The 14281-nt window shown below is 50.4% G+C and overlaps 1 long non-coding RNA gene across 1 annotated transcript; it reads left to right on the forward strand.

Annotated features, from left to right (window-relative positions):
• Positions 1–5173: 5173 nt before the first annotated feature.
• Positions 5174–10410, forward strand: LOC117093314. The gene is made up of 3 exons (XR_004441100.1): positions 5174–5221; positions 9272–9429; positions 9983–10410. It is a non-coding gene; the product is annotated as an uncharacterized LOC117093314 (long non-coding RNA).
• The last annotated feature ends 3871 nt before the right edge of the window (positions 10411–14281 follow it).

Here is a 14281-nt window from a genome sequence, read left to right on the forward strand (position 1 = left end):
CACCGCCCAGGCAGTACCTGGGGGCCTCTGGCAAAAGTCGGAGTTTCTGTTGCCCAGGGCGTATCCTGCCTGGCTAATACTCCAGGAAGCGGGCTGTTGGGACTGCCTGCAGCCAGAACAACTGGGGGACCGTCCAAGCGCAAAGTGCTGATGTGGCAACAGCTTGTGTCTGGTCCTTGGGGGCACCCTCTCTCCTTCCCACTTCCCTATGTAAATGGGCTATTTAGGATACCTACCTCATATGATCCTTGTGAGGAGTAAATGAGCTAACCGCTGTTGCTAAAGAAAACGTTATTGGGACAGTTGTTAAACCAGTACTGTTCAAGACTCGCTGTAGGGTTATTGCGGTGGCGTGAGAGTTTGGGCTCAACACTGAATACAAGGACCAAGGAGGGATTTATAGCCAAAGTGCAGAGTGAGGGAGCCAGGGATGGAAGATTCCTAGGAGGAGACATCAAGGAAGTGGGAGTTGTTGCTAACTTAGCAGGACTCTTGCTGAAACTGGTTTATGCAGGCTCAGGCCCAGCAAGGACAGGAAGACACAGAGGTCCAAAGTCAAGGCCTAGTCAAGCTGAGGACTCAGAGGAGCCTAACTACGGTTTGGTCTAGGAGAGAACAGTGCCTGGCACTTAGTAAATGGGCAGGACACACGAGCTATTGTTATTATCAACACAAGAGGAGGCTGGGCGCAATGGCTTACCCCTGTTATCCCAGCACTTTGGGAGGCCGAGGCGGGTGGATCACCTGAACTCAGGAGTTCGAGACCAGCCTGGCCAACATGGTGAAACCCCATCTCTACTAAAAATACCAAAATTAGCAGGGTGTGGGGGTGCGTACCTGCAGTCCCAGCTACTCAGGAGGCTCAGCCACGAGAATCACTTGAACCGGGGAGGCTGCAGTGAGCTGAGATCACCACACCACTGCACTCCAGCCTGGGCGACAGGGTGAGACCTTGTCTGGGAAAAACAAACAAAAAACAACACCTGAGGAACCAAATTAGTGGGAGCCCACTTTAATCAGCATACCAAAAGTTTTAGAAAACTAGTTGAAAAACCGTAAGTGGCAGGGCGCGGTGGCTCAAGCCTATAATCCCAGCACTTTGGGAGGCCGAGACGGGCGGATCACAAGGTCAGGAGATGGAGAGCATCCTGGCTAATACGGTGAAACCCCGTCTCTACTAAAGAATACAAAAAACTAGCTGGGCGACGAGGCGGGTGCCTGTAGTCCCAGCTACTTGGGAGGCGGAGGCAGGAGAATGGCGTGAACCTGGGAGGCGGAGCTTGCAGTGAGCTGAGATCCGGCCACCGCACTCCAGCCTGGGCGACAGAGCCAGACTCCGTCTCAAAAAAAAAAAGAAAAAAAAGAAAAACCGTAAGAAATTCCTCCCCCGCCGGGCACGGTGGCTCACGCCTGTAATCCCAGCACTTTGGGAGGCCGAGACGGGCGGATCACGAAGTCAGGAGATCGAGACCATCCTGGCTAACACGGTGAAACCCCGTCTCTACTAAAAATACAAAAAAAAAAAAAATAGCCGGGCATGGTGGCGGGCGCGTGTAGTCCCAGCTACACGGGAGGCTGAGGCAGGAGAATGGCGTTAGCCTGGGGGGACTTGCAGTGAGCCGAGGTCGCGCCACTGCACTCCAGCCGGGGCGACAGAGGGAGACTCCGTCTCAAAAAAATTAAAAAAAAAGAAATTCCTCCCGCAATTGTGCATGAGGAAAGAAAGGGTTGTCTCCTGCCTCGCCTGGCACCTCTCTTAAAGATTGTTGACCACAGCATCCCCCCACCCCAACGAGAACATTAATCCGCACTACCTCCAGGTCCCTTCCTAACATCTACTTTCCTTTAGAGAACACCAGCTTTTGTTTAGTGTCACCTAGGTATGGACACCTTCAGGGTACACCTGAGCACTTGGTCTTGTTCCTAGGACGGGGGAAACCAGGTGGGAACCTACAAAACTGCCTGGGTGAGTCCTTAGATAATATAAAGACCCATAGTCTCTCCAGATGCAAAGAAAGGGTTTCTCTGGATGGATGAGGAGAGTTTTGCAGGGCTGCAGGGCCCATAGGCCTAACTTAATGCCCTCTTAGGAGGCACAGATGCCCCCAGTCTAGGGGGAAGGGCCATCCAACATCTGCCGTTGTAATGAGTGGGTAAATTAGAGACCAGCCAAATGGCTACATCCAGTTTGATTTAGGACTGCTTGCTATTATTATTAGTTCATTATTGGTAATTAATTATTGTTATCAGTAAAGTACTTAGAAGAGAGTAATTTTTCAGTAAGTGGTTGATATTAGAATATTATGTTATTATTACTTATCTTTTTTTTTGAGATGGAGTCTCGCTGTGTCACCCAGGCTGGATTGCAGTGGTGTGAGCTCAGCTCACTGCAACCTCTGTCTCCCAGGTTCAAGCTTTTCTCCTGCCTCAGCCTCCTGAGTAGCTGGGATTACAGGCAAGTGCCACCATGCTCAGCTGATTTTTGTATTTTTAGTAGAGATGGGGTTTTGCCATGTTGGCCAGGCTGATCTCAAACTTCTGACTTCAGGTGATCCGCCTGCCTCGGCCTCCCAAAGTGCTGGGATTTCAGGTGTGAGCCACAATGCCTGACCTGATCAATTTCCTTCTAAAAAATATTTCTCATACACTCCAGATTCTAGAGGGATTTAGTTCAAGCCTTTAGGTATATAATAAAATTGTGATCACTTTGTAAGGAGAAAATGAAAAACAGGCCGGGCGCGGTGGCTCACGCCTGTAATCCTAACACTTTGGGAGGCTGAGGCCAGTGGATCACTTAAGGTCAGGAGTTCGAGATCATCCTGGCCAACATGATGAAACCCTGTCTCTACTAAAAACACAAAAATTAGCTGGGCATGGGGGTGTGCACCTGTAGTCCCAGCTACTCGGAAGGCTGAGGCAGGAGAATTGCTTGAACCTGGGAGGTGGAAGTTGGAGTGAGCCGAGATCATGCCACTGCACTCTAGCCTGGGCAACAGAGTGAGATTCCATGTCAAAAAAAAAAAAAAAAAAAAGCAAAACAACTCCTAGAATTAGAGCTGACATTTACTAAGTACTGTAGGGGTGGAAGGGTGTGATACCTTTCCTCATCCATCATAAAGGTCACAGCTGACATGCCTGTAAAAAAAAAACTGCTTAACGAGAGAAAAGCATACCAAGTTTAGTTAAGCAAAGCTTTATGTGACATGGGAGGCTTCAGAGATGAAGACTGAAAGTCCCAGGGAAATCTTGTCTGTTTTTGTGTTTAGTTTCAAGGAAGAATGAACAGCTCTGAGGCCAGGCGCGGTGGCTCACGCCTGTAATCCCAGCACTGTGGGAGGCCCAGGCGGGTGGATCACGAGGTCAGGAGATCGAGACCATCCTGGCTAATATGGTGAAACCCTATCTCTACTAAAAATACAAAAAAATTAGCCGGGCGTGGTGGTGGGCACCTGTAGTCCCAGCTACTCGGGAGACTGAGGCAGTAGAATGGTGTGAACCCAGGAGGTGGAGCTTGCAGTGAGCTGAGATCACGCCACTGCACTCCAGCCTGGGCGGCAGAGTGAGATTCTGTCTCAAAAAATAAAAAATAAAATAAAAATAAATAAAATTAAAATTAAAAAATTAAAAGAAAAAATAAAAAGAATGAACAGCCCTGTAGCAATGCAGTTGGGTAAAAAGAGAATGAACAAGGCTTGTCCAGATTCTTCCTAGCCTCTCCATGCGGCATTCCTTCCTCCTGGTTACGGGGTAGAACCTCTCTCTAATGAGGTCTTCAAGGAGAGAAGAGAGAGAGCCACCTTTCTAGGTTTTATGGCTACTTTGGAGACACAGGTTCTAGTTTCTGTGACCCACCTTGGAGAAGAAGGATTTTTTTTTTTTTTTCTTGAGACATGGTCTTGCTCTGTTACCCAGGCTGGAGTGCAATGGTGTTATCATGGCTCACTGCAGCCTCAACCTCCTGGGCTCAGGTGATCTTCCCACTTCAGCCTCCTGAATAGCTGGGATTAGAGGCACGTACCACCATGACTGGCTAATTTTTGTATTTTTTATACAGACGGGGTTTGCCATGTTGCCCAGGCTGGTCTCAAACTCCTGGGCTCAAGTGATCCACCTGCCTCAGCCTCCCAAAGTGCTGGGATTAAAGACTTGAGCCACTGAGCCCCCTGCCAAAGGAGGAATTATTGTTCTGTGACTGCCTCAGGGGAGAAGGAGGGGCTGGAGACAGGAGGTCAGGAGGTGGTCACAGAGACCTTGCTTTTGAGGCCTCCAGTCTTCTTTAGTTTATAGTACTTAGTATGCCAAAGTGCCAGATATTGGGGTGACATTTTCTAAGCCCCAACCATAGTTGTTGTGTGGCAGACAGTATGAAAGGGCTTCATAGTGGGCCGGGCACGGTGGCTCACGCCTCTAATCCCAGCACTTTGGGAGGCCAAGGCAGGTGGATAACCTGAGGTCAGGAGTTTGAGACCAGCCTGGCCAACATAGTGAAACCCTGCCTCTATTAAAAATACAAAAATTAGCCGGGCATGATAGTGGATACCTGTAATCCCAGCTACTCAGGAAGCTGAGGCATGAGAATCGCTTGAACCCAGGAGGTGGAGGTTGCAGTGAGCTGAGATTGGGCCTCTGCACTCTATCCTGGGAGATGGAGTGAGACCCTGTCTCAAAAAAGAAGAAAGTGCTTCATAGTAAATGCTCACAGCGACACTAGGGCACGTGCTGTTCTTATTCCTATTTATACTACGGCAACTGAAATCAAAAGAAACGAAGCAACTTGCCACAGGCGCAGCACTAATTGCTGCTGGAACTGGGGTGGGACCCAGGAGGTCTGGCGCCAGGACCCTGACGTGTAAACACACAGCAGGAAAATCCAGCCAGGGCTGAAATGAGAAGGATAGAGCGAAGTAAGGCAGGGAAGACAAGGATCGGAAGGCAGCACAAGGCTGGGCCTGTGGAATGTCCCTGTGGCTCAGACACTGACACTGTATTCATCTCGACCAGTTGGGGCCAGAGACGGAGAGAGGAGGGCACGAGAAGACCCTGCTGGCTGGGCGGGCTTGGCAGGCTGGTTGGGGGGGATGGGGGAGGATGGAGAAACAAAAGAAAGTGAAACTGTCGGAATCCTCAAAGGAACCGGAGTTCCTCCAGACCTATTCTTGGCTGTGGAAGGACATAATAGACCCCCACGTGGCATTCCACAAGGCTTGGGGTCATATATTGAGTGAGTACAGACACTCCCCAACTTACGATGGTCTGACATGATTTTTCTACTTTCCAACCGTGTGAAAGCGATCTGTGTTCATTAGAAACCATATTTCCAGTCCCCAGTATAACCATTCTGTTTTTCACTTGCAGTATAGTGTTCAATAAATTCCATAGGGTTTTCAGCACTTTATTATGAAATTGGCTTGTTTTTCGTGATTTTGCACAACTGTAGGCTAATGTTAAGTGTTCTGAGAGTGTTTAAAGTAGGCTAGACTAAGCTATGATGTTCAGTAGATTAGGTGGATTAAATGCATTTTATTTTCTTTTTTTTGAGACAGGGTCCTGCTCTGTTACCCAGACTGGAGTACACTGGTGCAACCTTGGCTCACTGCAGCCTCCAACTCCTGGGCTCAAGTGATCCTTCCACTTCAGCCTCCCAAGTAGCTGGTATTACAGGCTCACACCACTATGCCCAGCTAATTTTGCTTTTTTCTTTTTTTTTGAGATGAAGTCTTACACTGTCGCCCTGGCTAGTATGCAGCGAGGCGATCTCGGCTCGTTGCAGCCTCCACCTCCTGGGTTTAAGCGATTCTCCTGCCTCAGCCTCCCAAGTAGCTGGGACTACAGCCGTGCGCCACCACACCCTGCTAATTTTTGTATTTTTAGTAGAGACGGGGTTTTACTATGTTGGCCAGGCTGGTCTCGATCTCCTATCCTCGTGATCCACCCGCCTTGGCCTCCCAAAGTGCTGAGATTACAGGCATAAGCCACTGTGCCTGGCCTAATTTTGCTTTTTTAAAAAGTTTTTTGTAGAGATGTGTTCTCACTATGTTGCTCAGGCTGGTCTCAAACATCTGGGCTCAAGCAATACCCCCTTCTCCTCGGCCTCCCAAAGTGCTGGGATTACAGACATGAGCCACCTCACCTGACCTGAGTGCATTTTGGATTTATGATATTTTCAATTTAGGATGGGTTTTTGAGGATGCAATCCCACTGTAAGTTGGGGAGCACCTGTACACTTTTGGAATTCAAGTTTAAATTTTTCGTGTCCCTTTGCCAACCTGTCTGAGTCAAGTTTGATATGTGTACCTTCAATAAAGAAACTGACATGTAGGATAGATTCATTCATTCATTCATTCAGCAAATAGTTATTGAACACCTACCTGGGCAAATACCTAGAAGCGAAAAAGCCATACAACCCTGCTAGAAAGCAGAGCCCTCAGGCCCGGTGTAGTGGCTCAGGCCTATAATCCCAGCACTTTGGGAGGCCAAGGTGGGTGGATCACCTGAGGTCAGGAGTTCGAGACTAGCCTGGCCAACATGGCGAAACCCCATCTCTACTAATGATACGAAAATTAGCCAGCCGTGGTGGCACACGCCTGTAATCCCAGCTACTAGGGAGGCTGAGGCAGGAGAATTGCTTGAACCCAGGAGGCGGAGGTTGCAGTGAGCTGAGATCGTGCCATTGCACTCCAGCCTGGGCGACAAGAGTGAAACTCCATCTCAAAAATAAATAAATAAAATAAAAAATAAAAATAACAGAGCAGAGCCCTCCACAAGAAGCACATCAGAGAAGGGCCCTTTAGTGGCAGAGGAATTGTCAATGGGATTCTAACTAGAGCCCCTTCCTATGATATTTCCATTCAGCTCGTCACAAACACACTGGTTGTGTGTTTCTGGCCTGAGGTCTGCCAGAGCTGGGGAAGGCCTGCGTGTTTTGTTGGGCAGTGTTGTTCTTTGTGTCTGTGGACATGTTCTCTCGTGCACGAGGGCCAGCTACCATGAGCGGCGGGGCAGGAGAAAAATGGAGGCAGAGAGGAAGGAAGCCAATGGAACCTGTAGGATTGGAGTCGGGTGGCTTGGTGGCTCTGCTGACCTCCCAGACCTCATCTCCTGCCCTTCTGCCCAATCTCTGGTTGATGCCAAGATTCTTAAAGCATCAAACACCATTTTGACTTGTTAGCACCATCGGCCATGTCCTCACCCCATTCGCTCAGAGCTAGGAGGGAAGAGTCCTGGGGGGATGTGGGCACAGAGGGAGTCAGCATGGTTGGTTCTTTTATTTCCTTCTTCGTGTGTTTTCCGGAGGAGCCTCGACACTGCTGGGAGGTGTGAGACCCCCACTTCCCGCTTCAGAGGAGACATTTGTTTCTGTGACTACTTTAATGAGGGCTGACTCTGAACGATTTGTCCCAATGGCACAGAATTCACACTTACAGCGGCATCCCTTGCTGACACTTATGGACCCCAGCCAGGCTCCATAAATACTCCTTCTTGAGCTTTAAAACACAGGAAATCATGCCTAATGTTCCGACTGCTTTGTTACCTCATCAGAGTCCTATGAAAATCACTGCTGGTTAAGAATGATCCCCGCCAGGCCTTCCCAAACACGTGGCAATAGTGCCCTGTCCCTCCAGAGACCCTAGTGCTCACAGAACTCATCAGAACGCTCTATGGAACCCTTGGCGATTGTGGAAAAAGCAGAAAAGGAAATTGCCTGTGCTCTGTTGGAGTCCAGGAAGCTGCAGTTGTTTAGAAACCACCCAGAACGAAAGCGGAAGTAAGAGGCTATTGTCCAAGAGGAAGGAGAGCGCACTCCAGCTACTCTCGAATTCTCTGACCTATGGTATTTCCTTCAACCCCTGCTGCATACAGCAGCAATCCTCTTATTTTATCGTGTGTGTGTGTGCACATATGCGGGTGCATGTGTGTGTGCATGTGTATAGGGGTGCATGTGCGTGTGTGTGGGTGTGCATGGGTGCAGGTGCGTGTGTCTGCGTGTGTGTGCATGTGCGAGTGCGTGTGTCTGTGGGTGCATGTGTGTGTATGCATGTGCGAGTGCGTGTCTGTGCTTGTGTGTGTGTGTGCATGTGTGAGTGTGTGCGGATGCATGTGTGCATGTGTGTGTGTGGGCGCGCAGGTGGGTGTGTGTGCATGTGTGAGTGCAAGGGGGCGTGCATGTGTGAGAGTGTGTGTGTGCACGGGTGCATGTGTGTGCATGTGTGTGAGAGTGTGTGTGTATGCGCGGGTGCATGTGTGTGCATGTGTGTGTGTGCGGGTGTGTGTGTGCATGTGTGTGTGTGCGCGTGGGTGCGTGTGTGTGTGCGCATGTGTGTGTGCGTGCGGGTGTGTGTGCATGTGCATGTGCACGCTCACGTGCTTTCCTCAACTCTGAGCATCTTGTTCAGAGCTCAACTCCAGCCCCTGGCCCAGGCCCTGCACTGAGCAATCCTCAATGTGTGCTGCCTGCCTCCCACCTCCCATGGCCTGTCCTGGTTGTGTCATAACTTCAGGCTGCTTCCTCCTCCTCTCTGTTCGTTCTCCCATCTCTCCACGTGGATGCTGCTGGAATTCCAAGGGAGGCATTGGAGGGCTCTGGCTGCATCTGAGTGATGGCTCAGATACCCACATGAGGCCTGTTGTGGCTGCTGAGCCCAACGGCCTGAGACGCCTATCTGCCGTGGGGTTTATCTTTGGTGTTTGCTTTCACTGCTTTCAGGCTTCACTGGCGGTGGCTTTCATGTCTGACTCTGCTGCAGGCTCTTTGAGGTCTCATCTTCCTTGCAGAGGGGCAGTGGCCACAGGGAGAGAGAAGAGAAGAACAAGGAAGTGGGTGGGGGAGGGGAGGGTGCTTCCGCTGCCTCTCTAGGAGGAATCCAGCCCCCTTCCTCCCTGGGAGGCCGGCCTGAAGGTGAATCCAACTTCGGTCCTGGCAGCCCCCTGCCTGACAGCAGCCTCGGTGGTCCTAAATGAGTGGCACAGTGCAGGGATGGGCACCAGGCCCTTAGGGTGCCCCACCTCTGGGGTCACCACGGCACCCAGGGGTGTCTGGGCTCCACTTTGGCTTTAGGATCAAGGCCACGGGGAGACATACAGCCTGCCCGAGGAAGCCCTGGTCAGCAGAGCTGGGTGGCACTGGCTGGAACTGCCACCATGATAAGAGATGTCCTTCCTGATGCCAAGCCAGGCCACCCCCTCACCAGTTCACACCCTTTCCCAAGATGGCATCGGACCCTGCCCTAGCCCTGGCTTTCGTTGAGCTGTCTTGTCCTTTCTTATCTTGCAGGAGTCCTGCGTCTGCTCTTCTCTACACTCAGCCACCTTGGCTCGAAGGAAGCTGCTGGGGACCACCAGCCTGCTGCAACCCACCTCAGAATCTCTTTAGGACCCCAGCTGCCCCAACCCTAAAATGGAAGGGAGATAAAAATCTGGGACTCTGGCCAGGTGCGGTGGCTCATGCCTGTAATCCCAGCACTTTGGGAGGCCGAGGTGGGTGGATCATTTGAGGTCAGGAGTTTGAGACCAGCCTGGCCAACACGGTGAAATCCCGTCTCTACTAAAAATACAAAAAGTAGCCTGGCGTGGTGGCACACATTTGTAATCCAGCTACTTGGGAGGCTGAGGCACGAGAATTGCTTGAACCTGGGGGTTGGAGGTTGCAGTGAGCTGAGATCGTGCCACTGCACTCCAGTCTGGGTGACAGAGCAAGATTCTGTCTCCAAAAAAAAGGAAACAAAAAAATCTGGGACTCGCAGTCAAGAGGTCTGGCTGAGGGATTATGATGAGAACCAGGCGAGGGCAGGGAGCCTGTCTGCCTTGTTTGCTGCTTAGCTCGGGGCAAACGCTCAATCCAGTGTGTTGAGAAGTCGTAGGTGGAACACCAGGCTTAGGGTCCCCTCCAAATGCCCCTGTGGAGCCCACTACCAGCACAGGCAAACCATCTCCTGGAGGAACAAAGAGAGACGCCAGGTGGCTTTTTAAATCTCTTTATTTACAGCCCAAGAGCACATGCAACATGACATCATGGGACTACAAGGGTGTGGCACCTCCCCCTCCCCCTGCCGCTCCCGAACTTTAAAGAGGAACTACAGCACCCTAGGAAATTGCCTAAGAGTCAGAAAACCCTACACTGAGGGTCCCAGGCCGAGGTGCTCCATTCATTTACCCCAAAAATAAAGACCAGTTGCAGCCCAGGAGGCTGGGCCTCAGAGCCTGGGAGTTTGTTATTGCTGGTAATTAGCTAGGCAAAACAGGTCTCAGATTTGCCAGCTCACACCTGAATACAAATACCCCGAATTATCCGAATGACCCTGACCACTCCACATTTCTGTTTTCCCCGTCGCATCCTAGACTTGTGATTCTCAAACTTGATCGTGCCCAAGAATGACCCGGAGAACTTGTGAAAAGCCAAGTGGCTGGGCCCCATCCCCAGAGGTTCTGGTTCAGTAGGTGTGGGGTGGTGGGGCCCAAGATTCTGCATTTCTTTTTGTTTTTTTGTCGTTTTTTGAGACAGGGTCTCACTCTATTGCCCAAGCTGGAGTGTAGTGACGCGATCATGGCTCACTGCAGCCTCAACCGCTTGGGCTTAAGCAATCCTCCCACCTCAGCCTGGAGAATAGCTGGGACTACAGGTGTGCACCACCGTGCCCAGATAATTTTGTTATTTGTTGCTGAGACGAGGTCTCCCTATGTTGCCCAGGCTAAGATTCTGCATTTCTACCAAGCTCCCAGGTACTGTTGCCGGCCCGGGACCATAATCTGAGTGTCTAAGGTCTAGAAAGCCTTTTGTACCCAGAAGTGACCCGGCCACGGATCCTGTATCAGACCACTTGTTCTGACTTAGAATTCAGAAAATACACTCCCTGCAATATAAACCTCTGGTTCCGCAAACCACCCTTCCCAGGAAAGGTGACCTTCCCTGCCGACCTCCTCCCCAGGAAACACACACAGTCACCATTGCCTGTGAGAGTAAAGACTATCACAGAGGTGACAGGGCTCAGTCCAACCCCATGAAACCCCCAGTGAGGAGCCACAATGGTTTGCTTCTCTGGCCTCTCCACTGTCTGTCCCAGCACCATTTTCCTGGCTGTTCTATTGTTTTATAAACCTTGTCTCTCCAGCTGCAGAGTGAATCCCACTGCAGGGGCCATGTGCCCACCGCCTCAATGTTAGGTTTTGTTGGATGGGTTGAATGTGGCTTAAAATAAGGACCCACCTCCAGCAGCTCAGTGGTAGAAGGGGTTGTGGCTTTAGGATTTACTTTGTGGTTTGGTCACTCCTCAAGGGGCTGTGAAGCTGTCATTTTCCCACAAGCCTTGGCCCTCATGTCATTGCACGCTCAGCCTATTCCCAGCAGGGATGGAAACCACTCTTGGTGTCTCCAGACAAACCATGGAATGGCAGCCCTGTGGGAACAGCAGGTATTCCTGGGATCTGCGGTGAGACTCCAGCTGGAGGAGTGCAGGAGGGCTCAGGCCACAGGCCCAGCAGCTACTGGTTGCCACATGGCCTCCTGCTCAGCTCCCCTACTCCACCCAGGGTGTCTTTAGACTCCTGCACCTATCTTATTGCAAAGTCACTTACTCCTCCAGCCCTGCCTCGGTGCCTGGAATCTACATGCTGCCAAGGGCTGAGGCCAGAACAGTTTTCCAAACCTCTTTAACCACGGAAACCGTACCCTGCCCCTTTCTAATGGAGCACCTCATGGTCCCAGTGTTCTATGGAACACACTTTGGGGAAGGAGCTTAAATAGTGACTTAGAAATGATCTCAGAGTATGTGATGGGTCATTGTCAAAGAACAGAACATCTCCTAAAATTCTCCTAGAATAACGAATTAGCTAACACTGGAGGTTTATTAGGTGGTAGGCACTGTTCTAAACACCTTATAAGAATTCTGCATTCACAGGTCAGGCACGCTGGCTCACGCCTGTAATCCCAGCACTTTGGGAGGCTGAGACGGGTGGATTGCCTGAGGTCAGGAGTTTGAGACCCGCCTGGCCATCATGGTGAAACCCCATCTCTCCTAAAAATACAAAAATTAACCGGGCATGGTGGTGTTTGCCTGCAATCCCAGGTACTTGAGAGGTTGAGGCAGGAGAATCACGTGTACCCGGGAGGCAGAGGTCGCAGTGAGCCGAGATTGCGCCACTGCACTCCAGCCTGGGCAACAAGAGTGAAACTCTGTCGCAAAAGAAAAAAAAAACAAAACGAAGTATGCATTCACTACTCACAACAACCCTATGAAGGGAGAGTTATCCCCATTTTACAGATGAAAAAATCAAGGCACAGAGACCTTAAGAAACTTTTCTAAGGTTGCCAAGGCGGTGAGAGGTGGAATAGGTGGATTTATCACCAGCTGCACTGCTACAGATGGAAGGGGAGAGCGGAGGCTCTCAGCCCCAGCTGTATCTGGAGTTACCTGGGGGAAAAGCTATGAAGCCCAGACCAAACAAAGCAGAAGCTTTGTGGGTGGGTCCCAGGCCTTTTAATGTTCCCAGATTATTGCAACGTGCAGCCAAGGTTGAGAGCGAGCAGGCTTGAGCAGGGGTTGGCAAACTGTGGCCCTCAGGCCAAATCTGTCCCACTGCCTGTTTTTGTGTAGTTGGCCTGCTAAGAGCAGTTTTTGCACTTTTAAATGGTTTTAGAAAATTAAACTAATAATATTTTGTGGCCAGGTGCGGTGGCTCACACCTGTAATCCCAGCATTTTGGGAGGCTGAGGCGGGCGGATCACCTGAGGTCAGGAGTTCGAGACCAGCCTGGCCAACATGGTAAAATCCCATCTCTACTAAAAATACAAAAATTAACCAGGTGTGGTGGCACATGCCTGTAATCACAGCTACTTGGGAGGCTGAGGCAGGCAAATTGTTTGAACCTAGGACGCAGAGGTTGCAGTGAGCCGAGATTGAGCCATTGTATTCTAGCCTGGGCAGCAGAGCAAAACTCCATCTCCAAAAAAAAAAAGAGAATAATATTTTGTGACATGTGAAAATTATATGGAATTCACAGGTGTGTCCATAAATAGTTTTTCTGGAGCATAGCCATGGATTCATTTACACACTGTCTGTGGCTGCTTCGTTATAGCAGAGCTAAGTAGCTGGTGGAGATTGGATGGCTTGCAAAGCCTAAAATATTTATTTGGTCCTTCACAGTAAAAGTGTTCTAAATCCTGGATTAGAGGAAATTGGCTTCTGTATGAGCAAAATAAATTTAAGACAGACCTAAGGAAGAACTTCCTGGCAGAGAGGTTGGTTAGACACTTGACAGGGCTTTGGGATTCCCAGTCTGGAGTTAAGAGGGTTCCATCCACCCATTCCTCTTTGGAAATATCAAATAGAGATAGCTAGGGCAAAGAGATGGGCCTTGAATTTCCAACCGTGGAACTGCCCTGGCAACCAGTGACAATTCTGTGGGCCTTTTAGCTTTGTCCTGACCCTCTGTGTTCTCCATGGCTGATGTCCTAGGACCATCTAACAGCTGTCCCCTAGCCATAGTCATGCTGGGCTTTCTTCCTGCAGTCGGTACTCCTTAGGGTTCTAGCCCCACAGAGCCAGCACGGTCCCGAGTCACCACTTAATGTGAGGCATACACAGCATGTGGGTTGTCTGGTCTCAAGTACGAAGCTGCTGGCAGATCTGTCCTTTTAAATTTTTAAGTGTTTTGTATTTTTGGAGTCTCACTCTGTTGCCCAGACTGGAGTGCAATGGTGTGATCTTGGCTCACCGCAACCTCCACCTCCTGGGTCCAAGTGATTCTCCTGCCTCAGTCTCCTGAGTAGCTGGGATTACAGGCACCTGCCACCATGCCTGGCTAATTTTTGTATTTTTAGTAGAGATGGAGTTTCACCATGTTGGTCAGGCTGGTTTTGAACTCCTGACCTCAAGTGATCTGCCTACCTGGGCCTCCCAGAGTGCTGAGATTTCAGACATGAGCCCTCGTGCCCGGCCTTAATTTTTGTATTTTTGGTAGGGACAGGGTTTTGCCATGTTGGCCAGGCTGATCTTGAACTCCTGACCTCAACTGGTCCGCCCACTTCGGCTTCCCAAAGTGCTGGGATTACAGGCATGAGCCACTGTGCCCAGCCATATCTGCCTTTCAGCTAGCCTGCTTTGATCTCCCAGTTCCCTTGCCCTCTCTGCTCCCTCCCCACAAGGTTTCCATGCCCACCACCACTTGGATAGGGAGAGAACAAGCATATTTAGTTTCTTCTAGATCTGCCTGCTTTCCTTGGTGCCTGACCCCTGACTCCCACTGATTTTCCCAGCGCAGTAAACATCTCTGGCATCTTATGGGCGTG

This window comes from Trachypithecus francoisi, unplaced genomic scaffold (genome assembly GCF_009764315.1).
Source record: "Trachypithecus francoisi isolate TF-2019V2 unplaced genomic scaffold, Tfra_2.0 Lachesis_group12, whole genome shotgun sequence".
Taxonomy (NCBI): Eukaryota; Metazoa; Chordata; class Mammalia; order Primates; family Cercopithecidae; genus Trachypithecus; species Trachypithecus francoisi.